The sequence below is a fragment of the Papaver somniferum genome, chromosome 2 (genome assembly GCF_003573695.1).
Source record: "Papaver somniferum cultivar HN1 chromosome 2, ASM357369v1, whole genome shotgun sequence".
Classification (NCBI taxonomy): domain Eukaryota; kingdom Viridiplantae; phylum Streptophyta; class Magnoliopsida; order Ranunculales; family Papaveraceae; genus Papaver; species Papaver somniferum.
Window position 1 is genome coordinate 112,340,268 of NC_039359.1, and position 11,522 is coordinate 112,351,789.

Here is an 11,522-nt window from a genome sequence, read left to right on the forward strand (position 1 = left end):
TCAAGTTCAACAATCAGGAATTCAATCAACACCTGCTGCTGTTGCAACAGAAGAAGCAGTAGAAGAAATAGAAGTAGATGAAGATCCAATTATAGCTGAAGCAAAGAAGAAAATGCGTGCAGTAAGGTCTGATGTTTGGGATGATTTTGAAAGGTTAACTGAAAAGAAGATGGTAAAAGGTAAGGAGATTTGGATACTTGTAGCTAAATGCAAACATTGTAATAAGAGAATGACTGCACCCAGTAGCCAAGGAAACAGTAAATTGCATTACCATGCCAAAACTTGCCAAAACAAGCCTGCAAACAAGAAAGGACAAACAAAGATTACTACAGTCAGAACAGGTAATGCACAAACTAAGCTTGCTAATTGGAAGTATGATGCTGATGCTACTAGGATACTAGTTGCCAAAATGATTGCTAAACATGGTTATCCAATCACTATAGTTGAGCATCCATATTTTGTTGAGTTTGTGAAGTCTTTAAATCCTGCTGCTAAACTTTACACTAGGAATACAGTTAGGGAAAATATCATGAAACTAAGAACTGAGTTCAAAAAAGAATTACAAGACCAATTTGAGACAATTACATCTAAGTGTAGTTTAACAACAGATATGTGGTCATGTAAGCATACAAAGGATGGTTATTGCTGTGTGACAATGCATTACATAGATGATGATTGGAAACTGATTAAGAAAACACTTGCATATACTTTAGTGCCATCACCAAATTATGGAGAAGTTCTAGCATCTGTAGTGAAATCAGTATGTCTAGATTGGAACATAGATACTAAGCTTTTTGCTGTTTCTGCTGACAATGCCAGCTCCAACAATGTTATGATGGACCATCTGAAGAAATGGCTTGATAGCAAAGACTGTTTAGTTCTTAATGGGGATATGTTCCAAATGAGGTGTAGTAATCATGTATTACACTTGATTGTAGGGTGTGGAATGAGAGTGGCTGCTCCATTTATAGATGCAGTTAGAGAGTGTGTAAAATATGTCAAAGCAAGTCAGGCTAGAAAAGAGAGATTTGAATTTTCTATTGCTCAAGTTAAGCTTTCTTCTTCAAGGTTTGTGGGTTTAGATGTGGATACCAGGTGGAACTCCACCTATAAGATGTTAAAGGATGCAATCTTTCTGAGACAAGCTTTTGTTAGGCTAGCTGATTTAGATAATGACTTCAAGATACTACCAACCTCTAAGGAGTGGGAACAAGGAGTACACATATGTGAATGTTTGGAATTGTTTGATGTCATTTCAACCAAATTTGCTGGGATTAAGTATCCCACAGCAAATTTATATTATAATGGGGTGCAAGAAGTTAATAGATGCATTAAGATATGGGAATCAAGTCAGCATGAGTACATCAGAGATATAGCCAATAATATGAGGATGAAATTTGATAGCTACTGGAAAGAAAGTAACACTTTGATGGGCATTGGGGTTGTTTTAGATCCTAGGTACAAAGCTAAATGGGTGGAGTTTGTTATGAAGAGAGTATATGGTGTGGATCACTATAAAAGTCACTATAACAAATTTGAGCTTGCACTCAATGCTCTTTTCTGTGCTTATGAAACAAACACTACAGCTCCAGATTATTTTGATACTGCAATGCATTCAACTGCATTTGAGAGCTGTGCAGGTACAAGTACAACAACATCATATGGATTTGGTTATGATGATTTCATTATGGAAAACAATATGTTTGAGGTTGAGAAGTCAGAATTGGAGACATACTTAGCAGAACCAGTTCTTCCTAAAGGCACGGATGCTGAAGAAATGAGGTTTGATATCTTAAGTTGGTGGAAGAATCATTCTTCTAAGTACCCAATTCTCTCAAGGATTGCAAGAGATGTATTGGCTGTTCCAGTGACAAGTGTAGCATCAGAATCCATGTTTAGTATTGGTGGCAGAGTTCTCACATCTCACAGGAGTTCATTAGCTCCAGATCTTGTTGAAGCTTTGCTTTGTTTGGGTGATTGGCTGCCAGATCTCACTCTCAGTGAGAGCAATAGTTGTGTTACTGGTAAGTTTCCTTATATCTTAATATTTTACTAGCTTTTACTGATAGTTGTGACTGCACTGACATTGCCACTTTTATTGGCTTATTGCACTGACATTGCTACTTTTATTGGCTTATTGCACTGACATTTCCACTTTTCCAACTTAAGTTGCTTCACTGACATCACTGTCTAACACTTTTCATTTTCCTTTCAAAATGCAGAAGTTGAGGACTAAGGAGGAATGCAGTTGGCATTGGCAGTGGAGAATTTGGAGATGGAGGAATGCATTTGCAGTTGCAGATGCAGTTGGCATCCCTTTGTCTTTTCTTTTGCAAAAACTTGGTTTTTTTCTTTTGATAGAACATGTGATGATCTGAACATGTAATTTGGTTTAGAACATGAACATCTGTATGTTTTTTTTCTGTGTGTCATGGATTTAGAACTTGTTTGCTTGGATTTAGAACTATTCTATGTAATTGGTTTGTGTTTTAAACCTGCTTTTGTGTTGTCCTGTGACATACCGGTTAATACCGGAAAATTAACCGTTAGCCGATAAGTCCGACGTAACGGCAATGGTTTTGGATTTTACAATTCCGTCGGCATTTAACGGATAACGGTTAACCGCTAATTTAAACGGCAACGGTAGCGGCAGAGCCATTATTTGTTAGGTTAAGTGCCGTTGACAGGCCTACTTAAGAACCTCGGTTCGAACTACTTCTTTCATAGTAGGGTTCAGTCGACGTTGCATCTCCCTAGAAGGTTTGGTGTCACTCTCTAAATAGATCTGATGCATACAATCATTAAGACTTATACCCTTAATGTCTGCTATGGTCCATCCTAAAGCTGTTATTCTGAAGGACAGTCACTAGCCTACTTTCCTGATCACTATCCAAGTCGGATGCTATAATCGCAGGTAAAGTTTCAGATGGGCCTAAAAACACATACTTCAAGGAATATGGTAATGGTTTAAGGTCCAACTTAGGAGGCTTTTCTAACGAAGGAACTAGGGTAGACTTAGAAACGGGTATAGGTTCGAACTTAGGTTTCCATCCATTACTAGTGTGTATCAAAGGGGTTGAATATAACAAAGCATTCACCTCATTAATCACTCCGTCATCATCAAAATAAATCCCAAAGTGGGCTAGGAATTTCTCTAATGGATCTTCTAACAAAGTTTTTGGTAATGACTCCTCGACTAATGTTCCTATCATGTTCCCTCTTCTATGTTCGAGTCATCTAGTTCAGAGGGTAGCTTACTAATATTAAAAATGTTCAACTCAATAGTCATATTACCAAAAGACAAATTCATAATACCATTTCGACAGTTAATGATCGCATTGGATGTAGCTAAAAACGGGCGACCTAAAATCACTGGTATTTGGTTCTCTGGGTCAGGGACGGGTTTGGTATCTAGGATAACAAAATCCACTGGATAAATAAACTTGTCGACCTCAATAATAATGTCCTCGATCACACCACGAGGAATTTTAACGGACATATTAGCTAACTGAAGTGTCATCTGGGTAGGTTTCATCTCACCAAGTCCTAGCTTAAGGTACACATGGTATGGCAGTAAGTTCACACTGGCTCCTAAGTCAAGCAAAGCTTTCTCGACACGGTATTTACCTATTGTTCAAGAAATAGTAGGGGACCCTGGGTCTTTATACTTATGAGTAGTGGTATTATGAATAATAGAACTCACATGACTAGATAGGAAGGCTTTCTTCTGGACACTAAGTTTTCGCTTTCGCGTACACATATCCTCAAGAAACTTGGCATAAGCGGGAATCTTCTTAATCGCATCTAACAAGGGTAGGTTGATAGTAACCTGCTTAAAAACCTCCAATATATCATTAAAGTTGGACTCCCTCTTAGTTGGAACTAGCAGCTGGGGGGAACGGGGCTCTGGGAACAAAGTCGGGCTCAGCAGGACCCTCATTGGTCTCTTTGGAGACTCTATCAGTCTCCTCATTTTCTGGCTCAGAAGGGTGAACTACAACATGTTCACTATCAGGCATGGAAACCTTATTGTCAACTTTCTTTCCACTCTTAAGGGTTGTTATAGAATTCACATGATTGTACGATTTCTCTCCTTTAGGGTTAGGATCAGTTTGACTAGGGAATCTTCCATCTTCTCTTTCACTAAGAAACTTATCTATTTGGCCGACTTGAAGTTCTAAGTTAGCAAGAGACTGGGAATTATTCTTAAAATTCTGCCTGGTTTCTTCTTGAAAACCACAGTGGTTTGTTGATAAAATTTCATGGTTCTTTGATAACATAGTAAGGGTTTCTTCTAAGGTGGAGATCTTTTTCTCATTCTGAAACTGGGGTTGACCTGAAGAATTCCTAGCATAACCAAAACCTGGAGGAGACTAAGAATTACTAGACTGTCCTTGATTCTGACCCTTAGACCAAGAAAAATTAGGATGGTTCTCTAACTAGGGTTGTAAGTCTCTGAGTATGGGTCAAACTTCTGACGGTTCTCAAACCTGGAATTGTTATAGATAGCATGGGCTTGCTCTTCACTAACCTGACCTTCCCAAAACGAGTTATTGGGTTCTACTCCACAACTAGACACTTGAGAGGCTCTAAACCTATCATCAGGTTCAACAAGAGACCTATGTTTAGGATGATTCAATTCCAAAGCTTCTAACCTTCTAGAAAAAGAAGCAAACTTAGCATCAGACCCGAAACTTGTATCTACCACGTTGGTGCTACTTCTATTGACCAAGAGTCTTTTGAGGGGTTCAACACAAGACTCCCGTTGTTGGGATTTTTCAGAGACAACTCCTAAGAAGGTGAAAGCATCATCAACACTTTTACTAGTGAACTCACCAGCGCACATAGACTCAACCATGGCTTTGGTTGAATAGTCTAAACCATCATAAATAATCTCTACGAGTTTCATCTTATCAAATCCATGGTGAGGACACTGGGATAGGAGATCATTGAATCTCTCTAAAAACCTATAAAGAGACTCTCCCTCTTGTTGCACACCAGCACTAATTTTCTGCCTAACAGACGCAGTTTTATGCTTAGGGTATAATTTCATATAGAAAGCAGCAATAGGTTCCTGCCATGTTTCAATGGATTCAGATGGTAGGTTGTCAGCCAGGTCTTGGCTTTATCTCTCAAGGAAAAGGGAAACATCTTAAGTTTCAAGACTTCATCAGTAAGGTCTTCTATTCTAATTGTCCCACAAATTTCCTCAAAGTCCCTAATATGAAAATAAGGGTTCTCATCATCTTTCCCTAAGAATATAGGGATCATCTGAAGAATACTAGGTTTTTTATCTCGAAATTAGCCGTAGTGGCTGGCAATTTAATGCACGAAGCTCGGGTGGACCTAGTTGGGAACATGTAATCTTTCAAAGTTTCCATTGCTGGCACAATTGAAGTACTAGGGGTATTTTCCTCACGAAGAGACAGATTCTCAAAACTGAAGTTTCCAAAAACGGGGCTCTCAAAAGAAGAGTCTTCGAGCTCCCCGCCTTCACAAGAAGAACTACTAGGTTTATCACTAATCAAACGACCTAGAGTGTTTCTTTTCCAAGCCCGCTCTTTAATAACCTTGGGCATACACTAGAAAAACAAAATAAAAAGAAAGAAATCCTGAAAGGAAGGGAAGTTCTATGCAAACACAAACAAGGCTGACTCCACCAAAGCAAACCTAAAGATTTCTAGCAAACAAAAAGCATGATGGATCCACTTAGATTGTTTCTAGACCAGCTTCTAATCCTTCGAAAGGGAATTCGTTAAAATTTAAGAAAACCCCTCTGGAATCAATCCGAGTTTAAGTAAGTTGAATCGAGACAAGGGAAGCTCAATGGAGCATTGATACCCAAGGCCTCACCGGCGTTACAAGGCGGCGTATTCAACTCACAGAAACCATCATGAACTTTGAAGCATGCTTAAAAGAGTAACCAATATTTTTCGAATGACTTTCCTATTAAGCTCGTTACCCTATAGGTCTCGTTCTAGTCAAATTTTAGGCTTAGGTTCGCGTTTGGTTTCGTTTTCCTAAGGCGGGCAAGAAGGGAACGGTGATGAAATCCGAACCCTTATCTTGTATGGCCAGTCCTTGCCCTTTACTAGGAAATTAAAGCAGTCGTTTTCAGATCCTCAGCATATATGCAAACGAAGGAATACAGTAACTCGCTGACAGGAGATTCGCGAGTGTTTCGACAAACTTACCTCCCGTACCAGACGGGGGATGAACCGCTGAAGTCGACTCGGGCCACGAATCCCATGTCATGTACGAACCCGAGGGGCCGAGATGAGTTCATAATCAACGTCCTTCTCTGCAAACAGTTTATACTTAAACTACCCTTCCGTAGGGTTTAAAAAAAATAAAGTCCACGGTCCAAAGTCCAAAAACAAAGTGCAAAAGAAAAAAATAATCTAAAAGAAATTCTAAAAAAAAAAATTGTCTCTCTCTCTCTGTTTTTATTTTACTTAATTTTTATTCTCCTTTTCTTTCGCTCATTTCGCTTTACTTTTACTCCAAATCTTTAAGTATTCACCAAAAGCTTTGGAAAAAAAATTTCGCTCCAAATTCCAAAATATGTAAGGAAAAGACAAAAACCCAGAAACGTAAAGAAGAACAAATAAAATAAAAATAAAAAACAAATAAAAACCTAAAAAAAAAATCTAAAAACTCTAGCCTAAAGACAAGTCCGCGTCGTCGGCGCCAAAAACTGATGATATTTTTCAATGATGTTGTAGTAACAAGTTCGTTGAGACTTGTGAAAACAAAATATTTTAGACTTATAAAACTTAAAAATAGAAAACTTATTGCAAAATTGATTTCAAGATATTAAAAGTAACCAAGACACTAGATTCCACTATTACACATGAATGAACGATACCAAATATGTTTCAAAACTCTAACTATCCTTTATGTCCTTTATTTCTTAATTCACACATAATCAAACATATTCCCAAATATTAATTGTATTCCATAAGAATAAACTATCAATCAATTAAACAAAGTATAATCTATCAAATTGAATCACGAGTAATTAAGAAAATTATGTGAACATTTAGAACTCCGTAAAAGCGGTGATTGAATGAATTATAAATTGTAAATTAGAGAAAATAAAATTGTTACCAATCATTCATGCATAGATAGCTTCATCCATTGCCTTGGTTGTGCGAGAATTAGCTCACCATCATGGAAACACGCTCAAAATTCATTTTTATTGCTCAAAGGGTGTTTACAAAGATGAAATGGGAGAAACAATGATAAAACAGTGATTTTCTTTTCTCTCCCAAAAACTCCCCCAAATGTGCTCTCTAGCTCTCTATTTATACACACAAATACACATCACTCAAATATATTCTTCCATAACTCCAAAATCTTCTTCTTTTTAATTAAAAATATCTTCAGAATTTTTCCTTCTCTTTATTATATATATTTCTTTACTAAACCCATATCTTCTTTAATTCGCAGAATAAAATCCAAGATAAAATCTTCTAAGTATATCTTTCTTGTTTAATACAAGATAACTTCCTTTTTCTTCAAAACTTCATGTTTGTAAGGCAAGAAGATATTCTTATCTTAAAGATAATAAATCCTTTACCGTTGAAACCAAATTTCTCGCCAATTTTTTTCTTTTCAAATCAAGGAAGAAGATGAAGCCCCCTTAACCAGTAATGGGGTGCGATTAGCAGTTGGTTCCCTGGGGTGCCCCTTATCAGTTAGGAGCCCCTTATCCAAAACTGAAAGTCCGAATAACATGTGTCCTTCGGGTGCCTATACCAACTTTTCGAGCCGAATTTTCCAAAAATGTTTATTTTCCTAAAATACCTACGAACACGTAAAACATCATAATAAGTAGAAAATCGAGTACCAACAATACTGAAAATTGAGGACAATTTGGTCACAAAAATGTGTCTATCACTAGCAGCTTGCACATCTCAGGCGTCTGAATCATCTTATCCATTGACATGCTCTTATTGTTCACTCTAAGGTCATGAACTTTCAAAGTGTTTCAAGTACAAACAAAAGATGTGATATGTCAATAAACTTCAGCGAAGAGCAAATCACCTAGCAAACAAGCTTAAACTTGTTCAGAAAACCGCTGAGGTATGTAAGATTTTATCATCTTCATAGAAGTTAGTTTCCAAAGACAAGACAAGACCACTAGAAAAGAAAGTATGGTATAAACACTTTCATAGACATGGTTCTATGGATTCTTTAAAAAGAGTTATGGTGGACAAATTGTTGTTCACCGCAGCACAATTTAATTGTGTTATTTTTGTGCATCTTGTCTCATGTGCCTGATTAAAAGAGACAAGATTGTGCACACCTCGGGATTTAAGAAAAAAATGTTTTTGTTTTCTTAAATTTTTCGTACGTTTTGTGAAATTGGAATTCTTTCATATTGGAATGGACTTCCCTGTTTAATCAATATAAGAGGGTTATTCTCGATAATTATACTCTCTTTAGGGTTGTGATTGTGCGTGCGTGAACCCGTGTGATTAAAGGTTCCGTAACCCTACATTGATTTTCCTTTTCTGAAACTCTTTTCATCTTAAGACTGCCTGTTGATTTTAAATTATGATTTCCTCTCACAAACCCATACACGTATGGATACTCCAAGCATCATGTGTTATGATGGAAAAGATGTTAGTATGATTGTTATGACGGAAAAAGAGAAATCTCCGTTACCTCCAACTTTGAAAAGAAAAAGAAGGAATGTGAGGAAGCCAAGAGTTGTTCCTTCAAATTCTCAGAAGTTTTCTGGTGTTCTTGAAGAGTTAAAGGAAACAAGAAAAGAGATTTAGCAAATAAAGGCATTTGTTATGAGAACTCTCGAAATTCAGAAGTCCCTGGTTCGACATCATCAGCCTAGAAGGTTTGTTGGAATTGACTCCTTTCTCCAAGAACCTTATGTTCCTATGGTTGTTGACGACAAGGAGTTCGGGGACGATAAAGAATTCTTCAGAGGTCTCAATATCTAGTAAATCTTCTTATGAGAATTTATTTCTTGTGTTTTTTGAAGAATAACTAGGGTTTGGAATAGCCATTATTGTGAGTACACATAGCTATCTCCAACGTTTTCATTTTCATGTTTTTAGATTTATTTATTTAAATTCTAATTTTTTTTTGGAAGGTGATTTTTGTAATTTTAATCTTTATGATTTTATATATTGCAAATTGTTATGGGATATGTTGTTTCGGTCCGTGAACTGTGACTGTCCCATACTTGTTCAAAAGTTATCTCTATTATGTCGGTATGAAAGTATTGATAAAAGATAAAATGAACTTTTGAATACAAAATTTAAAGCCTTTTATGTCATTATTTTGATGGAAGAAAGGACAAAACTTTTGTTTACAAGGATTATGTTTATTATGTATCATTGTGCAAATAGTGATGAAAAATAGAATGAATTCTTGTATAATTCTCAGTATTGGTCGATCTCGGATCCACATTTTTGTGCACATATTGTGTTGCTCCGTAAGTTCTCTTATGTCGAGCATGACCAATTGAATTGATCATTTTTGTGGTTGATTCAATTGAGAATTTTGGATTCAAATTCATGTTTTCATGTGATTTGGTTATATCCAAATAAATCCTTCTTTTCTTATAAAAGCAATGTCGCCTTTGTTGTTCTTTCGAGAATGACATATTATGAGGGAGAGTTCTTAATTTAACTTGTGCTTAATTGACAATTCTTTATGGGGAGTGCGGCTGTGGAATGTTATAGGGGTTATCTTGTATCTTTATAAACTCCTTGATGAATGCATTTAGCTTCGGCTTTATGATTGAATCAAAATAGTTGGTATGTTATTCTCTTTTGCTCATGAAGTATCTCTATGAAAATTTCATGAGGATCCCACTAGTTTTCGTACCTTTGCCAATTTATATTGACCAAAAGGGGGAGAATTAATGTGTAGTTTCATACTAGAAATACATATGGTTTACGGATCATTATGTAAGGGGGAGTTGATACATATCACCATAGTATTGTTGTAGAAGTTGTGATACAATTGAACTTTGATGCTGTGAAATAATACTATGACACTGTATAACAATGATTGAGAGTATTTGTTTTCTCATTGTTATCGCTACAAGTCTTCAACAACTATGATGCTGAGTTGAACACGTTTAGAATCATGGAGTACTTGGAAGTGACGAAGTTTTCGAGTCGTGTTGAAGATGCCAAGGAGATCAAGCATTTGGATGAGAAGCTACAAATTTTTATTTATTTTGTAATCCATATGTATTGATAGTTTTGTTACTAAAATTGACAAAGAGGGAGATTGTTAGAGCACTGCTCGGTCGAACTCGCATGCGTTTCTATCTCAAGCATGTTTGTCAATGTTAGTGATCAAAACTATAAGTCTTGATTTCTAGCCTATTTATAGATGTCTCGGACTAGGAAATAGATTGTGTAGTTGAGCTTATACTTCACGGCGTTCATCATTTGAAGACGAAGAACTACTAAAGGGAGCTTGTGGAACTTCATCGACAAAAGGTACGTGGAGACTTAAACTCATCTATCACTTGGAAAGTTTATTTCTACTTTATCTCCTATATTGAGACATAAGTCGTATTACGATATAGTTTTTCATATCCACGTTTGAGATTTCGAGCTGAGTTTATCTTGCTTACATATTTCTCGAACTATGTGTTGGCAAGATTTCGCTTCGACCAATTTTGATCTTATATCATGTGAAAATTTCCGAGTAACATCTTACATGGTTTGTGTGATACAATTATTTGGTGTTGTCTTGGAATGTTTCGTTATGATTATTTCAATAACTTGAAAATTTCTTTGATGCTAATAGTATGTGAAAAACGACTATTGTCATCCTCTAAGAAAGTTTCAGTAATTGAAATAAGAGTTTAAAACACTTCACCATTATTGGATATGTCATTTTGTGCACTCTTGCACATATGTAATCCATGTCTGGGAACCATAGTATGCGCAACCGTTTATGTACCTGTTGGTTTGAGAAATCTGGGAACCTAAGTATGTGTACCCGTTTGCGTACTAGCGTACAGGTTCATGTCCGAGAATTTCTGCTGGGATTGAAAGTTCGCGTACCCGTTTGTGTACTGGTGAAACCCAATCTTAGTATGGGTATTTCAAGTATGCGTACCCGTTTGCATACTTGAAGGTTAAAGTTCTAAAATTGGTTATGAACATGAACATAAACATTTATATAATAAGGAATGTAATATTTGCAAACCGTGGCTATAATGTTCATGATTGATTCGAGTGAATCAAACCGATTTTGCTTTAATTGTGTTCTTGTATAATTCTATGAGAATATAACAATCGAACAACTCTTTAACTAGTTTCATTTGAGTCATTTGAACTAGTTATGGTTAAGATGAATAAGGTTGATATGAGAATAATCATATGGCTAACCTCGGTTAACTATTTGTGAACCAACATGGTGTACACGTTTAGGTACGGTTACATAAACCTAAACGAGGGTACATTTCATTTGTGTGTAACAAGCTAAGTTCGATCTAACGGTTGAAACATATTAGCTTGGTTGAATCA

General features: G+C 36.4%; 1 long non-coding RNA gene across 1 annotated transcript; it reads left to right on the top strand.

Moving 5' to 3' along the window:
- The first annotated feature begins 1,891 nt into the window (after positions 1-1,891).
- LOC113353816 lies at positions 1,892-2,494 on the top strand. The gene is made up of 2 exons (XR_003361551.1): positions 1,892-2,024; positions 2,223-2,494. It is a non-coding gene; the product is annotated as an uncharacterized LOC113353816 (long non-coding RNA).
- The last annotated feature ends 9,028 nt before the right edge of the window (positions 2,495-11,522 follow it).